General features: G+C 37.8%; 1 long non-coding RNA gene across 1 annotated transcript in view; it reads right to left on the reverse strand.

The window, feature by feature from the left end:
- LOC117201165 (uncharacterized) overlaps positions 1-20,085 on the reverse strand; it is a 384,049-nt gene that overhangs the window by 126,933 nt on the left and 237,031 nt on the right. Inside the window, exon 3 of the long non-coding RNA XR_007470317.1 lies at positions 5,821-5,937. This is a non-coding gene — a long non-coding RNA (uncharacterized LOC117201165). The remainder of the gene's footprint in view (positions 1-5,820; positions 5,938-20,085) is intronic.

Consider the following 20,085-nt stretch of genomic DNA (forward strand, 5'->3'; position numbering starts at 1 on the left):
GCTGAAAGGTAGAATGTGAAGGAAATAGTCATGGACAATGCCCAGAATTCTGGCCTGAGGAACTGGAAGGATGAAGTTTCCCTCTATTAAGATGGCGAAGACTGTAGGAGGAACAGATTGGGTGGGAAAAATCAAGATTTTTAAAAAATCATGTTATGTGTGAGATGCCTGTTGGACCTGTAAGTGGAAATGTCAGGTAGGCCGTTGCATAAATGCTTTGGAGTTCAGTGGGAATATCGTGGGTGGGGGTAGGTATTGGGGAGTTATCTGAAATAGATGATACTTAAAGCCCTGAAATGAGGTAGGATCACTTAGAGAGAAGGGAGAAGAGAGTAGAGTTCAGGGACTGGGTTCTGAAGTACCTGATGTTCAGAGCTTGGAAAGCTGTAGAAGAGCCAACACAGAAGACTTAAAAGGAGTGACCGTGAGACATGAAGTGAAGCAAGAGTGACCTCCCAGGAGCCAAGTGAAGGAAGTCTTTCAAGAAGGAGGAAATGAACAACTGTGTGAAATATTGTTGACATATTGAGTGAGATGAGGACTAAGACATGACCCAGATTTAGCAACATGGGAGCCATTGTTGACCTGGATAAGAACAGTGTGGCGTGGTGAGGATGAAAGCCTGTAAGGAGTATGGATACCAGAGAATGGAAGAGACCCAAATAGTACCTTCCTTCCCCTGGGACCCCATAATACGTGATACTCTCGTAACATTTTCACAATGACAATTATTGGCCTGTATTTCTATCTCTGCAACTACTCTGTGAGCAATCTGAATGCTGAACCATATTCATCATCCTCTATACAACACAGCACTAAGTACTCATTAAATGTTTGTCAAATGAATGTGAAATTGTAATCTAAGAAAGCCTTCATATAAATGAATATGAGTACCATTTAGACTAGAAAAAGTAATATTAATAAGCAGGATTTTAAAAGGGAGGGTGATGGGTACTATATATTATTGTAAGTGTTTTGACACTGCAGATATTTGGGTTTATTCCCTGAATATTTTACTACTTTTGTATTTAAATTATACATAAATTATTCTCCATAGCGTATGGTGAGATCCCTCAGTACAACTAGTTCAATTTTGCTAAAGAGTAGAGTGAAATTCTATCGAAAGTAGGAAATTTACCCTCATTCCCTTAGACTGTGTGTACTTGGTGTAAGATTCAATAAAATGTGTCTCTCTACCTCCTTTCGAGTTTCCAAAGTTACCAACTCACCATCGTTGTAGGAAGCCTCCACAAATTCCTAGTTCTCTATTCTTTCTTTTTTTTTAAGATTACATTAAAAAAAAAAAGAATCACTACAGTGAGTTACTTTGGGGTCTGAATAACATTGGGTTGATTATGTCTCTCTTTATTGGAATAATTATTTGAGCATTGAGTTCTTACAGCCATATCTATTAAGGTCCAGAAACACAAATTATTACATGATGATTCAAGTGACTTTCCGATTATACTGCTTAATAAAATTAACACTGGAGTCTGAAACACTGTGTCCAGAAGTCAAATGGTGATTTTCCAAAGCATCCATTAAAAAAAAAAAAGTAGCTTCATTTCAGGGCATAAAATTTTGCAATCCTTCTATCTTCAAGTGAGGGTTAGTTAGTGCAGTTAGTTACTGCAAATTAGTGATTCAGTTACATTTTATTTATTCAATGTGCAGAGAAGTTTTAAAAAGCGTTAGGTGAGTCATTGCATAAGACCAAAGCCAAGCAAAATTAGAGCAGTCCCTGGTTGAAGCTATTTTTATTGCAATGAGAAGGTTCCTTGCTGCATATTGGGTACACAGGTGTGGTCAAACTTCGGCATGGAAAGTAAGAAGTCATGAATTCTAAGGCAATGACTACTAATGCCTTGAATGTGTAATGCCACAGACACATTTGCTGTAAGAAGCCAAATCATGTGACAGAGGAAATTAGGTAGAAGCAGTTGAAATTTTTTCCCCTTTATATTCCATTTATCAATGACCCAAGGACCCAAATTCCTATTTTACATAAAGGCTTTCTTTTTTCTATTTTATAGAGAAATAACCTTATAGAAAACTGTTCTTGTGCATTACTCTTTTGTGTCTATAGAGCTCCTTATTTTGTGGGTCGTGGATTTAATAGGCTGTAATGCTGTTTAAACACCATAGATACTTAATGCAGCATGAAAAGCTCTTAAGCTATGGGAAATTACGAAAATGTCTCAGTGCCATGGTTGCAAAAGTGAATGATCTTCTTGACACAAACCTCAAAGGTAAAATGAAATTACATTTCCCATAGGTTTCCAAGTATCTGTTGACCAGCCACCATGGTCTCCCATGATTTCATCTATGTAGCTCTTAGAGATTCAGTTCCAGCCAGACAGCCAACTCTCAGCTATAGTTGCTCTGGAAAATACCAGGAGCTTCATCCACGATAAAGCCAAACACAAAATAGTTACCTTATATAGGTCAGGGAGCAAGTTCCTGGTATGCTTGGTGTCAGTATAACAGGCTCTTCAGTCAGGAGCCTTTGATCTAAAGATAGTGTCTATCAACAAAGCAATCATATGGCAAGTGCCCATTCTCAACATCAATTTTGATAAACTAATACAAATCAACAGAGATTTTTAAATCAGTACCTAATAATTCTAATTATATAGATATTAGTTTTGAAATTTGAAAAATACATAAAAGGGAATAAAATATTATGGTCTTAGCATGCAAACGGGGATGTGCATACATGATGAAGTAGGTTTCTGTCTTCATATTTCTTCTTGTTTTTATACTTATTAAAGGGTCAAGAGAAAGTTTATGAAATTTTATGGTAGCAGACTAGAATTTTATGCTTTCTGTATTAAAAGGGAGAAGTCAATCTCTTCTCCAAATCGGTAATGGCCATCAATTGATAAAGGGGATTGCCTGGCAGCTCAGTGACTTCTTGTTATTAGGTAGAGTTTGCAGCAAATTCAACAACTGGTTTTTAAACATGGCATTGCCTGTAACCATTCTTGGAAACTGGGCACCTAGATAACATGCTTTCTTATATTAAATTAGCTTTCCGTAAAACAGGGTGTTTCTGCACTGCCCTGCCCTCAGTTTAAACAGCTCTGAACAGTCACTCCTTCGTTCTCCCCACTCTCATCCCCACCCCATGCTATGCTCAAATAGGGAACTTTTTCATTTCTTTTCCTTTCTTTCCTGTTCTTAAAAAAAAAAATTCCTCGTTCTCTCCCTCTTCAATAATTTTCAAGCTGGCCATGCATGTTTTTGAAAGGCAGTTGAACGTAGTGGTTAATATAAAGGTTTGGAGCTAAAGAGTCCTGGGTTTGAATCTCAGGTCTGACACTTACTAACTGTGCCCCTTTGGGCAAATTATTATACACTTAACTCTAAGCTTCAGACCCTTCATCTATAAAATAGGGATATTGATAACTACTTTCAGGGTTATTTTGGGGACTATTAGAGATAATGTAGTTAAAAAGCTGAACAGAGCACAGCATGCATGAATCATAGCTATTATGATTGAAAAAAATGACAAATTGACTTGTGAAAAACATAGGAAACATAATTTTTTCACAGAAATAGTATTTGTAAGGTTCTAATGGACCCACTAACACACTGCAAAATTAGCTCCAGATGACATTAATGGGAATGAAATGCAGACCTCTGTCACCCAACTCCAGGCAAGTTTCATTTACAACAGACACACGGAAAAGACCGAGATAGAAAAACTGAGAAAGCTGCTAACTTGCACTTAAACGTTGTATATTTCTGCTCTTTACTTGGTCCAGGAAAGTATATTAGAAAGTATATCTAGCCTAACAAGCTGAGAGTGTGCGGTATGGGTCAATTAAGTTTATGAAATAACAGAGAGAAGAGGCCCTCATCAGAGTTTGGTGCTTTACAATAGATGAAAAAGCAGAGAGAGCCCTAATCAGCTTACGTGGGCCTGGGTTTCTCTTCCTTACTCTTAGAAGAAGGGATCTCGCTTTATTCCGCTGCTCCCTAAGGAGAGCCCTCCTCCCTCCCTCAAGTATTCAGGCTAATCACAACTGGTGAGGTAGTCTCCAAGCTGAATAAGAAATCAAAAGGGAAGGGAGGGGAGGCAGTGTGGATTTCAGAGAAAAAATAACTTAAGAAAAAAGTATGTTCTCAGAGGGGGGAAAATTAGAGAATCAGGTCGCTGAGCTGGAGCCAGGAAAAATCCACATGAGTAGAAACTGGAGCGATGAAAGTATTTCATAGTAACACATCCAAAGACGGAATGTGCCTGGCCCAGAGGATGTTCTTCCCCCTCCTGGAAAGTGGCTGGGGGCTGAAAGACCTCTAGGCTTTTCTCTGTAATATTCATTCACTAATCAGCGCTATTCAGCCAATCTCACATGTGGTCTTATGTGAGGTGCCCTGGAAAGCGCAAGGACCACATAGCAACGATTATAATCAAAACCACTGGAGACTCTTATTTCAGCTTCTGAAATATGAGGCTTCAAACGCAGACATACTTCCAGTGAAAACCAGCACTTTCTTTCTCTTTCTTTCCTTTCTTCCTTCCTTCCCTCCCTCCCTCCTTTCTTCCTTCCTTCTTTCCTTCCTTCCTTTCTTTCTTTCTTTCTTTCATGTCTACAGTTTTTTTAGATTCAAGTACTTGCTAATTATATATCAAAAGAGACAGAATGCATTTTGCCTAAAGCAAATATATAAATGGTTTAAAGGGCAGGCAAAGTGTCACATGTCAGTAGACATTAGTTGAAATTAAACTCTGCTGATGTGACTAGAATATTGATATCTCTGTTAGAGTCAATATCTCAAAATTGATGATGTGGTTTGGCATATGTATTTCCTTAATGACTTTCCAGTATAATGTGAACATATATAATAGCACTCCACACATCTGAGGGGCTTAAACTCCTTCCTCTTGTGTTTTCACCAAAAACTGTCAAACATTTTTAATCCAAATTTCAGTTGAAAATGGGATATGAAATGGGATATAACATCCTGAAAATCTTGGCAAAAAAATATGTATATCTATCTATCTATCTATCTTGTTTGTACGGTTAATTATGCTGCAACTCAGGTAATACTGGGCCTGAATTTGGGGATAAGGACCTAATGGACCCATAAACACACTGCAAACTTAGTTCAAGATGACATTAATAGGAATGAAATGTAGACTTTTATCACCCAACTCCAGGCAAGTTTCATTTAGTACAGACACACGGAAAAGACTGAGACAGAAAAATCATAGAAAAATTATATTTGCTCAGGGGGAAAAAAAAACAAAGAGGAGTGTTCTTTTATCTTCCGGTTTACTCATTTATCTCTAATTGCTGTGTTCTTCTCTATTTGCTCCTCTGCATCTTGCCTGATGTAATGAGGCTTGTTGTTGATGACTAAGGAGTTTTTGTTTTATTTTGTTTATCTGGGATTAGCCAGATAAAGTCTTATTCCTCTGTTTCAGCTCAGTTTGACTTTCTAAATTGGTGCATCCACTTATGATTCTACCTGGACCTGTGGTTCTGAACCCTAATTCTACAGGACAGTCTGATGGACAGTTTTAAAATATACTAATCTCTAAGCAATTGAATTAGATTACCTGGAATAGGGGCCTGGGAGCTAACCAGTACCCTTTAATTTAGAAATGGCAAAACTCTGGTCCAAACTACCATGTTTCAGTTATCTATTGCTGTGTAACAAACCATCCCAATACCTAATGGCTTAAAACAAGTTGCTATTTTTGATGATTCTGTGAGGCACATCTCGCTGGCTCTTCAGTTCCACATAATGTCACCTAGAGTCATTCAACTGCATTCAGTGGACCTGAAGGTCCAATAAGGCTTCACTCACATGACAGACACCTCGGTGATCTTCTGCATGGCCCCTCTCTCTCCACATAGCTATCCTGGGCTTCCTTAGAGCATGGTGGCCTCAGGTAAGTCAGACTTCTTAGATGGCATCTGGATTCTAAAAGAGAAGAAGCAAAAACTGTTAGTCTCTTTCAAGTCTTAGCTTTAGAAGTCCCACATCACTACTTCCAAATTCTATTTGTCAAAGCAAGTTACAAGGCCAGCCCAGATTCAGTGGGGGGAAATCAGTTCTACTCCTTGACGTGAAAAGCAGCATGCACAATCAGGCACTGAGTAACTGCTGGTGGCCATACTTTGAGATTATAGATCACACGTCACCAGTTCCCAATCCTAAAGTCATGGCAGACATTTCTATCCCATCATGGCAGTCTCTCCCATTGGTCCAGTACGTGGTCTCAGAATTGTTCTCAAGGCTGTACCTCAGAGGTCAGAGGTTAATAGACTGGAGTTACCATGCAGGTCGAAGTGTATTGACAAACCTGGGCTACTGGGAAGATATAAAGTTCTAAACTCTCCCTGCTGTGGCTTATGAAGCAGAGGGATTGGCATTCTCAGGGAAGATTAAGAAAGCTCCAGTGGCCTCATGGCCCTGTCTGGGGGCGGAAGGTCAGTTTCATGAGTTCTCACAGTAATCCTGTGAATTAGGAATTTCAGGTTTTGTTACTCTCCTCTAGTTTATAAATGGGGAAACCGCAGCTGACTGAACACAAGGCACCATTTTAGGTGCTACAGAGGACATAAAACTTACTTAGACATTGTTGCAGTTCTTAGTATCATTTTCTGGCAAAGGAAAGGCATTTAAATGACTAATTATAATACCCAACAGAATGAAATGAGGTTACCAGAGAAGAAGGGGAAAAAAAGATTCTGGAAGTCAAAGGCAGGAAAGAATAACTCTAAGTGGTGTGATCTGGCTGGACTTCATGGGGGACAAAGATGGTAATAGGATAGTTTCTTCAGAGGAGAATGATTTGAACATCAGGGGATTAAAAGAAATATTGGGAAAATTAAGCAAGTCATAAAATATCTTTCATAAAAATATCCTCTTTAAGATCATGCTTCAAAGAAAAAGATGCCATTTCATGACATCATACATTTTGGTTGCAAAAATTATACTAAAACAAACCCAAGTTGATTTGTTACTTGTTAATTCTAAGAATTCCCATGTAAGTATACATGCATAACTAAAAAGCCCTTGAGCCACAACTAAGGAGCCCACGTGCTGCAACTAAGACCCAGTGCAACCAATTATATAAATATAAATAAATAAATAAATATACATGCATAACATAAACTTTAAAAAATGTATATTTTAATAAAGTTAGTTTCATAATTTTAGTTTTCTTTTTGAAATGGATGTCCAATCAAACCTATTTTTTTACTACTCACTATGAAAGTTAAGACCCTAGTTTTGGTTGATTCATTACAAGTGGCATCTTTTCTGGTACCAGTTATTTTGGGGTTATAACATTAATGCATAGAAAGTGCCTATCACATGATGAGGGCTTCATAAATTTTACTCTTTGTGCTATAAATTTCCATGGGTTTTGACAAATGCATTGTGTCATGTATCTACTATGTCATTATGATTTTTATTTGTTTAACAAAGTTTATATGGTGCTTACTATGTGATAGATGCTAACTCATTTACTCCTTTTAGCAACCTTATTAGACAGATACCATTAGCACGTCATCTCTGGTATAGGTGACAAAATTAAGACATAGACAGGTTAAGTAATTTCCTTAAAATCACACAACTAACATGGGTAGATCTGCATTGAGAACATAGGGCATCTGTGCTCCTAATCACTATACATCCTGCTTCCCTGGTGTTATAATTATTTATTCTACTTTGCTTTTATGGCTTTCTTCTCTTCCTCTTCTTCATCTTAAAACAATTTTCCTTTTACCATACACTGAATTTAACTCTTACCTGCTACATTTCATTACCAGCCCTCTCAATTTTTAAAAAAAATTTCATATGTTTATTCTTCATTCAAAATCTAATCATCATTCTAACTAAAGTTTTTTAAGTAATCACATTAAAATATAATTTATTCTATAAGTTGGAGATCAGATACAATATAGGGTAAGGGAAAAAATACATAATTTTTTTATTGAAGTATAATTGACATATACCATTATATTACTTTCAGGCGTAAAACACAATGATTCGATACGTGTAAAAACTGCAAAATGGTCACCACAATATGTCAATTGGTCAATTGTTACTGAGTTCAGAAATTTGAGGTGTGCAGACAGATAAGAGCTCCCTGCTGAAATCATTGCACAAAAAATGACAGTTACTCTGACACTAACACGCTGTCCAGATGAAGCACAGCAGCTGACTGACCCTTGTCTGCTTTGGAAACAAAGGCACTTAAGAATCCAACCTGAGATTTTAAAGGAAAGGCAATCTGAAAAGTTAATACAACCTTTTAGTCAGTTGTAAATGGCTTCTATTTCCCTATCATTCTCAAAAAAATACAAAAGCAGACTTTCTGTCACCTTTAGAAATTCTAGGAGCTGCTAAAGAAATGGATAATATTTAGAAGTGGATTCCAATCACTTCTGTGTCTTTTCTTTGGGAAAACAGGGTGCATATCTTGAAGATATTTATAAAAAGCTTCTAAGGAGACACAATATCTAGACCAGGACACATTAACTATTCTCTTCTCAATGGATTTAGAGTAAAAATATACGTGGAAAGAGTCAGCAAAATTATTCAAGCAAATATCATATGGGTGTTAAGAAAGAAGGCCATTCAATTCACTAGTTACTTCCTACATATTGGTGTAACAATCAAAGCCGATTTTTGTCAGAGGAAGCTGAGCTCAGAGAGCAGACAATTCAAGTTTGATATTCACTTGGCTTTTAAAAACTCAAAAGGCAATCTTTTTTGGAATGCTAAGACATTCTACTTTTCACTGTGCTATGAGCAAGGCCAAAATTGAGGCCAATGACAGTGGAAATTATACTACTAATCCCTGGGTATTTTCCTAAAGTTCTCTGATGGATAATAAGGGGGAGGTAATTAATGTCAATTGAGTGCCTGCAAGGTACTAGACACTTTTAAAATGTTTCATTTAAACCTCCCAACAATCCCATATGGAAATTATAGACCAAATGAGGAATTTGTTGTTTTTAATGCAAAGGAAGTTATTCAGTGTGAGAAAGCTGGAACTGTGAGAGATGTTCATTCTCTTTTTCACATAGCGAGTGGTGGAGTTAGGACCAGAACTCAGGTCTTGAGTCTCTAAGCTCCATATTTATTTGTTCCACAGTATCTGTCATTAGCTTATGAGATGGAGCTGCAGGGTAGGCTGGAGGAGGTGGGTGCAGGTAGTGGGAAGGCAGCTTCAGAGAGGAACGGTAGGGCAGAGACGAGGGCGGCCAAGGTAGGGAAATGTAATCAGGGGACTGGCTGGCCAGGGAATACTTGAACAGGAGCCTCTGCCTTGATGGGTTGGCTTAAAGTCCCAGGTTTGATTCCGTTTTCTCTTTCACCTATTAGATCCAGTTCATGGGCAGCTTCCCACAGCCCTTTAAGAGCTACCTCCCTTCCACTGGTGGCGTAATGCTAACCAGAAGGCTGAGGTGTTGCAGGCCTTCTTCAGCATGGCAGTATTTCCAGTCATTAGATTATTTTCCTCAGGGCCTAGCTCCAGAGAGGTCTTGGCTTCTCAGCCAAAAGGACCTGGGATTGCCAAGCAGTAACTCTTTAATTTATTGCCCCTGTTCTACATTCCTGACCTGTGAGTACTTGCAGACACAGAGACCAGCTTTCCAAAGCCCAGCATAAGCTGCTTTAATTTTGTCATTGTCCTATAATTTCATGGAAATGGCTGCTAAGAAGCCAACAAATGACTAATAAAATCCCTCTGCCCACTCATTTTTAATGTCATTCTGGAACTCCAGAACAGGGACCATCTGGTCATGGTGCTTACTTTAATATAAAAGAGGGGCTGAGTTGAAAATCATATTTCTGAGAGAAGGCTGGAACGAAACTTCTGTTTGTGAACCCAAAGCACAGCAAAACAAGTCTAGCGTTTCATTTGGGGCAGTGATGAGACACACTGAGTGCTGCATAGGCAGCTCTGCCTGTGGAGAGGTTAAATTTTGACACACACACACACACAGATGATATACAGATATCAATCAGTACTACTAACTCACATTTATTGAGCACTATCCATGTGTCAGGCAATGTGCAACACACTCTGGATTATTTTGCAATAGGCAAGTATTAGTGTACTCACTTTATAGGTGAAATAAGTAGAGACTTACGGAAGTTAAGTAAACCTGCTCCAAGTCACACAGCTAGTAAATAACAGAGCGAGGCTTGGAAAAAAGGTCCGTCAGTTTCTACATATGTGCCCTGAGCAATTGACTTACTTGACTCATTGCAGTAAGGGCTTTTGGAAGAAAAGCCATCCTAAGCAATGACTAATCTTTCAAGCACGTAAATTTTAGTACCAGAAAGCTATGTGGAGATTTTTTTTTTTCCTATTTTACTTTGGAATTATTTTAGATTTTACAGAGAAGTTGCAAAGATAGCAATAGAGTGCTCCTGGCTACCTTTATTCAGCTTCTTCTAATGTGAATATCTTACATAACCATGCTACATTTGTCAGAACTAAGAAATTATCTTTGGTACAATACTAATAACTAAACTACAGACAGATTGTTCAGATTGTGGTATAATTTTTATTTGCAAGTTTCTCTTGTAACTTTTGATTTGATCATCCTTTTTAGGATCTATTTTTTTTTTCTTTTAGTAAACTTAATTTTTTCTTAATTTATTAAGACTGGTTTTTTAGAGCAGTTTTATGTTCACAGAAGAATTGAGAGGAAGGTATTGAGAGGAAGAATTGAGAGATTTCCCATATACCCTCTGTTGCCACACATGAATAGCCTTCCCTATTATCAACATTCCTTACCACAATGGTACATTTACTACAATTGATGAACGTACTTTGACATGTCATCATCACCCAAAGTCCCTAGTTTATATTAGGGTTCACTCTTGTTGTATATTCTATGGGTATGGACAAATGTGTAACGTCATGTATCCTTCATTATATTATCATACAGAATAGTTACACTGCCTTAAAATTCCTCTGGGCTCCACCTATTCATCCCCTCCCTGCTAACCCCTGGCAACTACGGATATTTTTTACTGTCTCCATAGTTTTGCCTTTTCCAGAATGTCATGTGGTTGGAATCATGTAATATGTAGCCTTTTCAGATTGGCTTCTTTCACTTTTAAGAAAACTAAATATGTATTTAAAGTTCTTCCATGTCTTTTTTTTTTGCTTTGCGGTACGCGGGCCTCTCACTGTTGTGGCCTCTCCCGTCGTGGAGCACAGGCTCCGGACACGCAGGCTCAGCGGCCATGGCTCACGGGCTCAGCCGCTCCGCGGCATGTGGGATCTTCCCGGACCAGGGCACGAACCCGTGTCCCCTGCATCAGCAGGCGGACTCTCAACCACTGCGCCACCAGGGAAGCCCTCTTTTTCTTTTTGTAAACATCTTTATTGGAGTATAATTGCTCTACAATGGTGTGTTAGTTTCTGTTCTATAACAAAGTGAATGAGCTATACATATACATATATCCTCATATCCCCTCCCTCTTGCATCTCCCTCTCACCCTCCCTATCCCACCACTCTAGGTGGTCACAAAGCACAGAGCTGACCTCCCTGTGCTATGCGGCTGCTTCCCACTACCTATCTATTTTACATTTGGTAGTGTATATATGTCCATGCCACTCTCTCACTTCGTCCCAGCTTACCCTTCCTCCTCCCCATGTCCTCAAGTCCATTCTCTATGTCTGCATCTTTATTCCTGTCCTGCCCCTAGGTTCTTCAGAACCATTTTTTGTTGTTGATTTTTTAGATTCCATGAATATGTGTTAGCATACAGTATCTGTTTTTCTCTTTCTGACTTACTTCACTCTGTATGACAGACTCTAGGTCCATCAACCTCACTAAAAATAACTCAATTTCATTTCTTTTTATGGCTGAGTAATATTCCATTGTATATATGTGCCACATCTTCTCTATCCATTCATCTGTTGATGGATACTTAGGTTGCTTCCGTGTCCTGGCTATTGTAAATAGAGCTGCAATGAACGTTGTGGTGCATGTGTCTTTTTGAATTATGGTTTTCTCAGGGTATATGCCCAGTAGTGGGATTGCTGGGTCATATGGTAGTTCTATTTTTAGTGTTTTGAGGAACCTCCATACTGTTCTCCATAGTGGATGTATCAGTTTACATTCCCACCAACAGTGCAAGAGGGTTCCCTTTTCTCCATACCCTCTCCAGCATTTATTGTTTGTACATTTTTTGATGATGGCCATTCTGACTGGTGTGAGGTGATACCTCATTGTAGTTTTGATTTGCATTTCTCTAATGATTAGTGATGTTGAGCATCCTTTCATGTGTTGGTTGGCAATCTGTAGATCTTCTTTGGAGAAATGTCCATTTAGGTCTTCTGCCCATTTTTGGATTGGGTTGTTTATTTTTTTGATATTGAGCTGCTTGTATACTTTGGAGATTAATCCTTTGTCGGTTGCTTCATTTGCAAATATTTTCTCGCATTCCAAGGGTTGTCTTTTCATCTTGTTTATGGTTTCCTTTGCTGTGCAAAAGCTTTTAAGTTTCATTAGGTCCCATTTGTTTATTTTTGCTTTTATTTCCATTTCTCTAGAAGGTGGGTCAAAAAGGATCTTGCTGTGATTTATGTCAGTGTTCTGCCTATGTTTTCCTCTAAGAGTTTTATAGTGTCTGGCCTTACATTTAGGTCTTTAATCCATTTTGAGCTTATTTTTGTATACGGTGTTAGGGAGTGTTCTAATTTCATTCTTTTACATGTGGCTGTCCAGTTTTCCCAGCACCACTTATTGAAGTGGCTGTCTTTTCTTCATTGTATATTCTTGCCTCCTTTATCAAAGATAAGATGACCATATGTGCGTGGGTTTATCTTTGGGCTTTCTATACTGTTCCATTGATCTATATTTCTGTTTTTGTGCCAGTACCATACTGTCTTGATTACTGTAGCTGTGTAGTATAGTCTGAAGTCCAGGAGCCTGATTCCTCCAGCTCCGTTTTTCTTTCTCAAGATTGCTTTGGCTATTTGGGGCCTGACCTCAATTTCTATGTGCCACATCAACTTTCCTTCAGGACATATCTTATGATTGGAGTTCAATTTCAATTGTCTCTCTAGCTTGATATTTAGGTTTTTTTGTTCTTATTGTTGGACTGTACCCTGAGTCTGCTTACTCAGTAATCACATTTCATAAGGGAAGACCCAAATCCCCTGTGCTGACCATTAATTTATCCCATTTTTACAGAGAAAATGTGAACTTAAAGTGAATGGTCTGAATTACATAGCACACAACTGGAAAAATTAAAAGACACAGGGAAGGAGAGAAAAATTCCTAAGTATTCTTTAGTTGTTAGGACAAGTGGAGCTTAAAATAAAAATTAAACAGAGATCAAACATCATAGAAAGGTATATTTTGGAAAAGAACTTAAAAGTCTTTTCCCTGCCAAATGTCAGAAATATTTTAATCCAGTTTTGGAAAGGAATGTTGTCATAATTCACAGTATTTAAACTTGGGCTTTGACCAGGCAAAACAAGTATTAAAATCAGACTTAACATGTCTGAAACAAATTTATCATTTTTTTTTTCTGAAGTCAGTTCCTCCTCTTGCCCTTCCTGATTTTATTATTGGGTCTGCTGTGTTCCCAGACACAAGGCTAGAAAAGTCAGTGTCATTTTTATTGTGTTCATGCTGATATGCAATAGGTTACCAGTTCCTGCTGACTTTGCTTCTGTCACTCCCATATTTGCCCATGTTTTTCCATTTTTATTGCTGCTATTCCTTTGCTTAGGTTATTTTACAAACCTCTTGATCCATGTGCTTCAAGTATATGTGTGGGCAGTTTAATTTCTAATGTATAGTCGCTGCAGGTCATCAATTTGTTAAAAAACTTCAATGGCATTCCCATACCTACTGGATTTAGAATAGACCTTTACTCTAGCTGTTGAGGTCCATACCCTTGCCCCACTTTACCAGATGTATCTATTATGACTCCCTTCTTTGTACACCATAAACCAGCCCTACTGGTTTGTGTTTTTCCTTGAACTGATACTGTCGCAGGGCGTTTGCACATGCTGTTTCTTCTGCTTGGGAAGGCCTCTATTCCCACTCATAATATAAGCTACTGGCATACAATGCATGAGGGGTTAGCAAACTACAGTGTGAGTGCCAAACCTGGTCTACCAGACTGTTTTAGTCAACAAAGTCTTATTGGAACACAGTGACACTCATTCTTTTATTTTCTATGACTGTTTTTGCACTGAAACAGCAGTGGGAAGTAATTGCAACAGAGACCCTATGGCCTGCAAAGCCTAACATATTTACTTTCTGGTCCTTTACAAAAAATATAAGTTCTAATTCCCAATACTAATCCCCTTAACTGAATACCCAATTTAATGTGTTTCAGCAAAAATTTGTTGAGCTCCTACCATGTGCTAAATATACAAACACGGAAAAGATATGGACCATCACTCAAAGAACTTACTGTCTAGAAGTTATGAAAAATCTATAAATTAATTCCTCTACAACATGATAAGTAAAACAACAGCACATACAGGAGATCCCTAGAAGCAGAGAATAGGGAGTTATTGATCTTTTGGAGGGGTGAAGAGGTGGGAAAAAAGAGTTTAATAGCTGATTTGGGTTTGAAATTATGTACAGGAGTTTATCCTAGAGACAAGGGATTAAAGTCATTCCAGATAGAGTAACAGCAGACACAAAAGTGTGGAGGAACATAACCACATGGTCTCTTTGGGGAACCTCAGGCAGGCTCTTATGGAAATGAAATGGAACGAGATTGGACTATGGAGTCACATTAACCTGGGTTCAAAACTTGACTCTGATAGTCATTAGCTTCATGACTTTGAGTAAGTCTTTAGCTTCTATTAGCCCCATTTTCTCACCCTAGCAGTATTTACATGAATTAACTGATGTGACATTGGTGAAAGTTTCCAGCATGTTTGATATAGTGTATGTGCAAAAAAAAAAATGTGCTTCTTGGTATGTAGCAAAACAAAAAAGTTCACGTAGGTGAGCATGGGATAGGAAGAGTAAAGAGAAAGATATGCATCAGCTCAAAATACAAAGATGCCTGCTCTTTTCTCTGAATCTCAGTCTCAATTCTCCCGGTAGTACTTTTTCTTTCCTGTATTATACACAGCAGGTGTGTTGATCTCATCCTTTCTTCCAAATGGTGACCTCCTTGAGGGCAGGGATCTTTCCTTATTCCTTTTTGTATCTCCCAAAGTGCCTAGCACTGTGTCATATATAGGACAAGCCTCTGATGAATGCTTGCTGAATTTTAAATCTTAGATTGTGAGGGCATTTTTACAATAATCAACCTGTTATTTTATGTGAAATTGAAACCAATGAGTTGTAAGATGTTTGACTTGCTCAAGCTTGTCCACTTTAATGATCACAAGTCTAACTTGTAGTTTCCAAGAAGGTGGAATTTGTTTTTGTCCTTTCTTCTACTCTTCCCTCATGCGTTCATTCTGGGGCAGTTTTCCCTTTCAGAAACACCCTCCACCTCACCCTCCAGGTGTCCACTGCTTTTCCAGATATGGCCTCTATCTGTTGTTACATTCACATTGAGATGCTCAGGATTTGTATCATACCTTTTCTGGGAAGGCATGTGGAAAGGAAAGTTAGAATAATCAGGAGTGGATTGGTAGTAGGATTTTAGGCATCAGGAGGAAATCAGTATGTCTTCAAATCCTTTTGCAAAAGCAATCCTTAATCTACCATATATAAGGGCTGTCCTATGGGTCCCAGAACTAACAGAACTTTTAAGTACAGCAGAAATAGCTATCATTAATTAAGAGCTTACTAGTAGTAGACACTTTGTATGAGTTGTGTCTATCCCTCACAACACTCATGTGCATTTACTATCCACTTTCACAGATGGGGAAACTGAGGCTCAGAAAGGTTAGGCAACTTTCACAAGGCCACACAGCTAAGGAGCAGAGTCCATATCTGCCTACTTCATCAGAGTCTCTGACAATACCCTTTAATTGTCCTGTAACTGGGAAGGAGGTGAGATAATCTTTCAGGCTTCAGTTCCCTACGGGTATTCCTTCTTTCCAGAATTTTCCAAGGTAATGCTCATTAGAATACTTGCCTGAAAGCAAGTATTTATTTTGCAGGGTCCAGTGCAAAATAAAAATGCACAACTTCTTGCTGAAAAAGCAGGGAGGAGAAACTATACTCAATATTTTGTAATAACCTATAAGAGAAAAGAATCTGAAAAAGAATATATATATATATATATATATATATGTATATGTAACTGAATCACTTTGCTCTACATGTGAAACTAACAGAACATTGTAAATCAACTATACTTCAATTTACAGAGAAAAAGCAGTGGGGCGGGGGGGGGGCGGAAATGCTATCAAAGGTATTAAAAGGTAAACTTTTTTTTTCTTCCATGGCCTCTCTCTTGACTTATCATGGTGTTTTTTATTTTTTATTTAATGTCATTCTAAGCAGAAAGATATTAAAATTTTAAAGTATTTGCATGAACTTTACTGTTCATTTTTATATTGTGCTATGTCAGTTTTGAACGCAAATGTAAGAGCATATGCAGAATCGTTGAAATAACACAATTCATATTTTGCAGCTCATACGTTCATATGCATTTTGTTCTTACCAGAAGAGTGGAAATGCTGCCCTGTGTTTATATTACTTCTTGATATATACACATTGTACCAACACTCTCTACATTCAGCTTACTGATGATTAAAGAGGAACTGAAAGGACAAGGAACTATGGGTTGCCCTATCTCTCCCTTTCCTTCTATGTCATCATTTTCAGTGAAAGTGTTTGGCTAATGCAGGGGAATAACAGGAGTAAAACATGATGGGATTCTTAAACTGATTATGTTTCTTAGAATCCCATTGCCTTTTATCTCTGTTCAAAGCATGTTCTTGTTCAGGCTGTAAGTGCAGACTCTTGGGCTTTCAGTTTTAAATGTTACTTGTACTCGCTTTCAGTCTTGCTGAACTTGCCCACATCATGGGTCCACCAGAAATCTGTGCTTATGGGGCATCACGAACACTATATGCAAATGGGGTGGCAAGGAATGGCAGACATATGTTTTGTGTATATCCTCTCTGCTCATGTGCATGCTCCATTGCCCCATGGAGCCTCGTTCATAAAATACAAGTTCTAAAATAAAATTCTTGAGAATTTCAAGATGGCGACAGCAGAGCATTAAAGCAAGTGTGGAGCCCCTCTAGCTGCACATGGTTGTATGCCCATGAATCTGACCCTGCCTGGGAGTTATTAATCAGTGTGCCAAAGGAAGAAGTTTCCACAAGCCAAACTGTGTAAACTTTCTCCTATGTCTTAGTACCTTTAACCACTTATCAACCTTCTTTGGCCAAGTGTTCAAATCCCACTCAAAAATCTTCAACTCACCCAGTCCTTAAGCTGAGGAAGAGAAGCCTCAGGCCATTATCTCAGATGTTCAGAATCGGCTCAGCTTGTTTCTGATCTTAGTAACTGTACTTGTCTTCCCAGTGGCCGAGCTCCCACCCCACACTCCAGCTTTAGGCCCTAACTGGTCTTATCCGTATTTACCTTTCATACCCCATCTGAGTCTATATCTTAGTATAAGTACTTTTAGGGTTAGTCTATAATTTAGTATAATACTCAAGAGCAAAACTTCAATGATAGAAAGCCCAATTATTTAAAATTCTCTATTCTTAGCTTTATGTGAGTTTTCCTTTTGTTTTTATTCAACATTCAACAAGTATTGACCAAGTAGCTCCTGCCATGAGCAAGAGCTCTTTGTAGGACTGGGAGGGGGCACAGGTAAAGATACTGTGGTCACTGACTTCCAGACAGTCATGTTCTAGCCTTGTGGGCCTTGAATGTTGTTACTAAATGTATCATTTAAATTAAGAAATGTTCCAGGCATCTCCTTCTCTTGGCTCCTTTCTATCCCAGAAGCGTGGTTTATGAGATAAATTTAAGGGCAGGTGCACTGGGGTCATTTTCCTAGATCAGCTCTCCATGCTCTTTCTTTAAGGGGTGATGCTCTTAATACAAACTACACCCTATATTCAAGCAAATAAAGTACACCCCTTAATCTTGAATGCTTGGCCAAAATTTTCAAAACTCTCTAAGTATGGTTTTCTAACTGATTTCCAGACTTAACCTCAAAGAATTATACAAGGTTTCTAGTGTCTGTGGCTTCTTCCATTACCCTTAACTCTTAATCAACCACTTCACTGTATGGAACTTCTCTTGGTTGCATTTTTAACTCCTTCTCTTTAAAAGCATTCTTGATTTCAATGCCAAGGGTGCAGAGGACTTCCTGTTCTAAATTTGAATTAGCAAAAGATTTGGCTTGAATGGTTGTAGAGCTGTAGACATACTTTAATACCACTTCTGACATGACAGTTCAGTTTTAAAGGTGGTGGATTGGAAAATTATAGTTAAAAGAACACTCTTCTCCAGAGTGGTGGTGACATGAGTCATGGGAGAGGGAAGGAGTTACTATTTATTTAAAATCACTTTTGTCTGTGACTTGGGAAATTGGATTATCATCAAGAATTCTGCTTCATCGTGGCCATAGTTCTATGTTATACTAGTTAGTCATTTATTTATTCAACAAAGCGTTTCTTAAGGGTTTTACCGTGTGTCAGTTACTGTGCTAAACTTTGAGAATACAGCAGAGAAGGCACAGCCCCTGCCATCTCTGCAGTAATTACAATGGAAGGGTTATGAAATGAAAGAAGAGTATGGTTAAGGCTAATAATAATCTGGTTTTGAGGATGAGGGAAGACTTTTTTTTCGATTTTTTAAAATTGAAGTATAGTTGATTTACAATGTCATGTTAGTTTCAGGTGTACAGCACAGTGATTCAGTTATACATACATATATATATGTGTGTGTGTGTGTGTATATATATATATATATATATAGAAAAAAATATATATATAGAAAAAGCTATTCTTTTTTAGGGAAAACTTTCTGAAACAAGATATAGTTAAGCATCTCAATCATTGGTTTTCAAATTTTAGAGAAACTTCTGATTCCATAGGTCTGACACTAGCCAATAATTTGCATTTTAAACATCAGATAAGTCTAATGTAGAGGTTTTCAGAGTACTCTTCAAAAGGTATTTAACTAAGCTACTTTATATTTCCATTTTCGTTTCCATTTGTATTACTCCTGGAAAAAAATGCAGTGGTATTTTTTTTCACAAAAAGATGCACACTTCGATAATACACTGCAGAGAGAGCCATTTGCCACTTTCATTTTCCTCCTGTAAAGAGAGTTGTGAGGTTTTGTCATGATGTTCGATCATCATAGAAGAGACGGAGAGCTATCATAAGGTTTGCTTCAAGACCCACCGTTATTGCAAAGATCTGAACCATGTTTAAAAAAACAAAATCTGAACCATGTTAGGTCAATAAATATTTTTGTAGAAAAGAATCATGTATTTTTCTTGAGAATATGGAAATGGGCTGTAAATGTGAATGCACATAAACATAATAAGAAGAACTAGATGGATTAGACCACTTTCACTTTAACAGAATATTTTACCCAATTTCCTTAGCTTAGTAATTATTTTTTAAAAGATGTAGGTGTTTAGTAATATTTTAAAGACATATTTTTAAAAACATTGAAGTTGACATTTTTGAATTAGCATTTTATTAGAACACAATCTAATTTCTAAATCCAGACCATGAAGGACTCAGCTAACAATTATAGTCTTGAAGGGGCTTCAAATCCACCTTAATGGTGCTATATCAACCAATGAACCAGAGACCACACTTCAATTTTTAAATAGCGTATTAAATAATTAAACAGCATATCAAATTATGTTTTGGATAACTGTCACAGCCTAATTTTTTAAGCACTCTTAAAAAAATTGTAAATGGTTCATTAGAGGTAGTTTTGAAGCCAAAAATGCTAACGCAAGTCACGTGGAAATCCTAAAAGGAACTTGGCATGAAACAAAGAATGAACTTGTAGCTGAAAATAGCAGATTAAACAAAAACTCAATCAGTGTGGCTATAACTGAAACATATGTACGTAGATGCAGTAGACTTTTATGGTAGACACACTGATGATCTAACTTTCTCTCTGTGTCAATTTTACATGCTTTAACAAATGCCTTGGTTTA

This window comes from Orcinus orca, chromosome 11 (assembly GCF_937001465.1).
Source record: "Orcinus orca chromosome 11, mOrcOrc1.1, whole genome shotgun sequence".
Classification (NCBI taxonomy): domain Eukaryota; kingdom Metazoa; phylum Chordata; class Mammalia; order Artiodactyla; family Delphinidae; genus Orcinus; species Orcinus orca.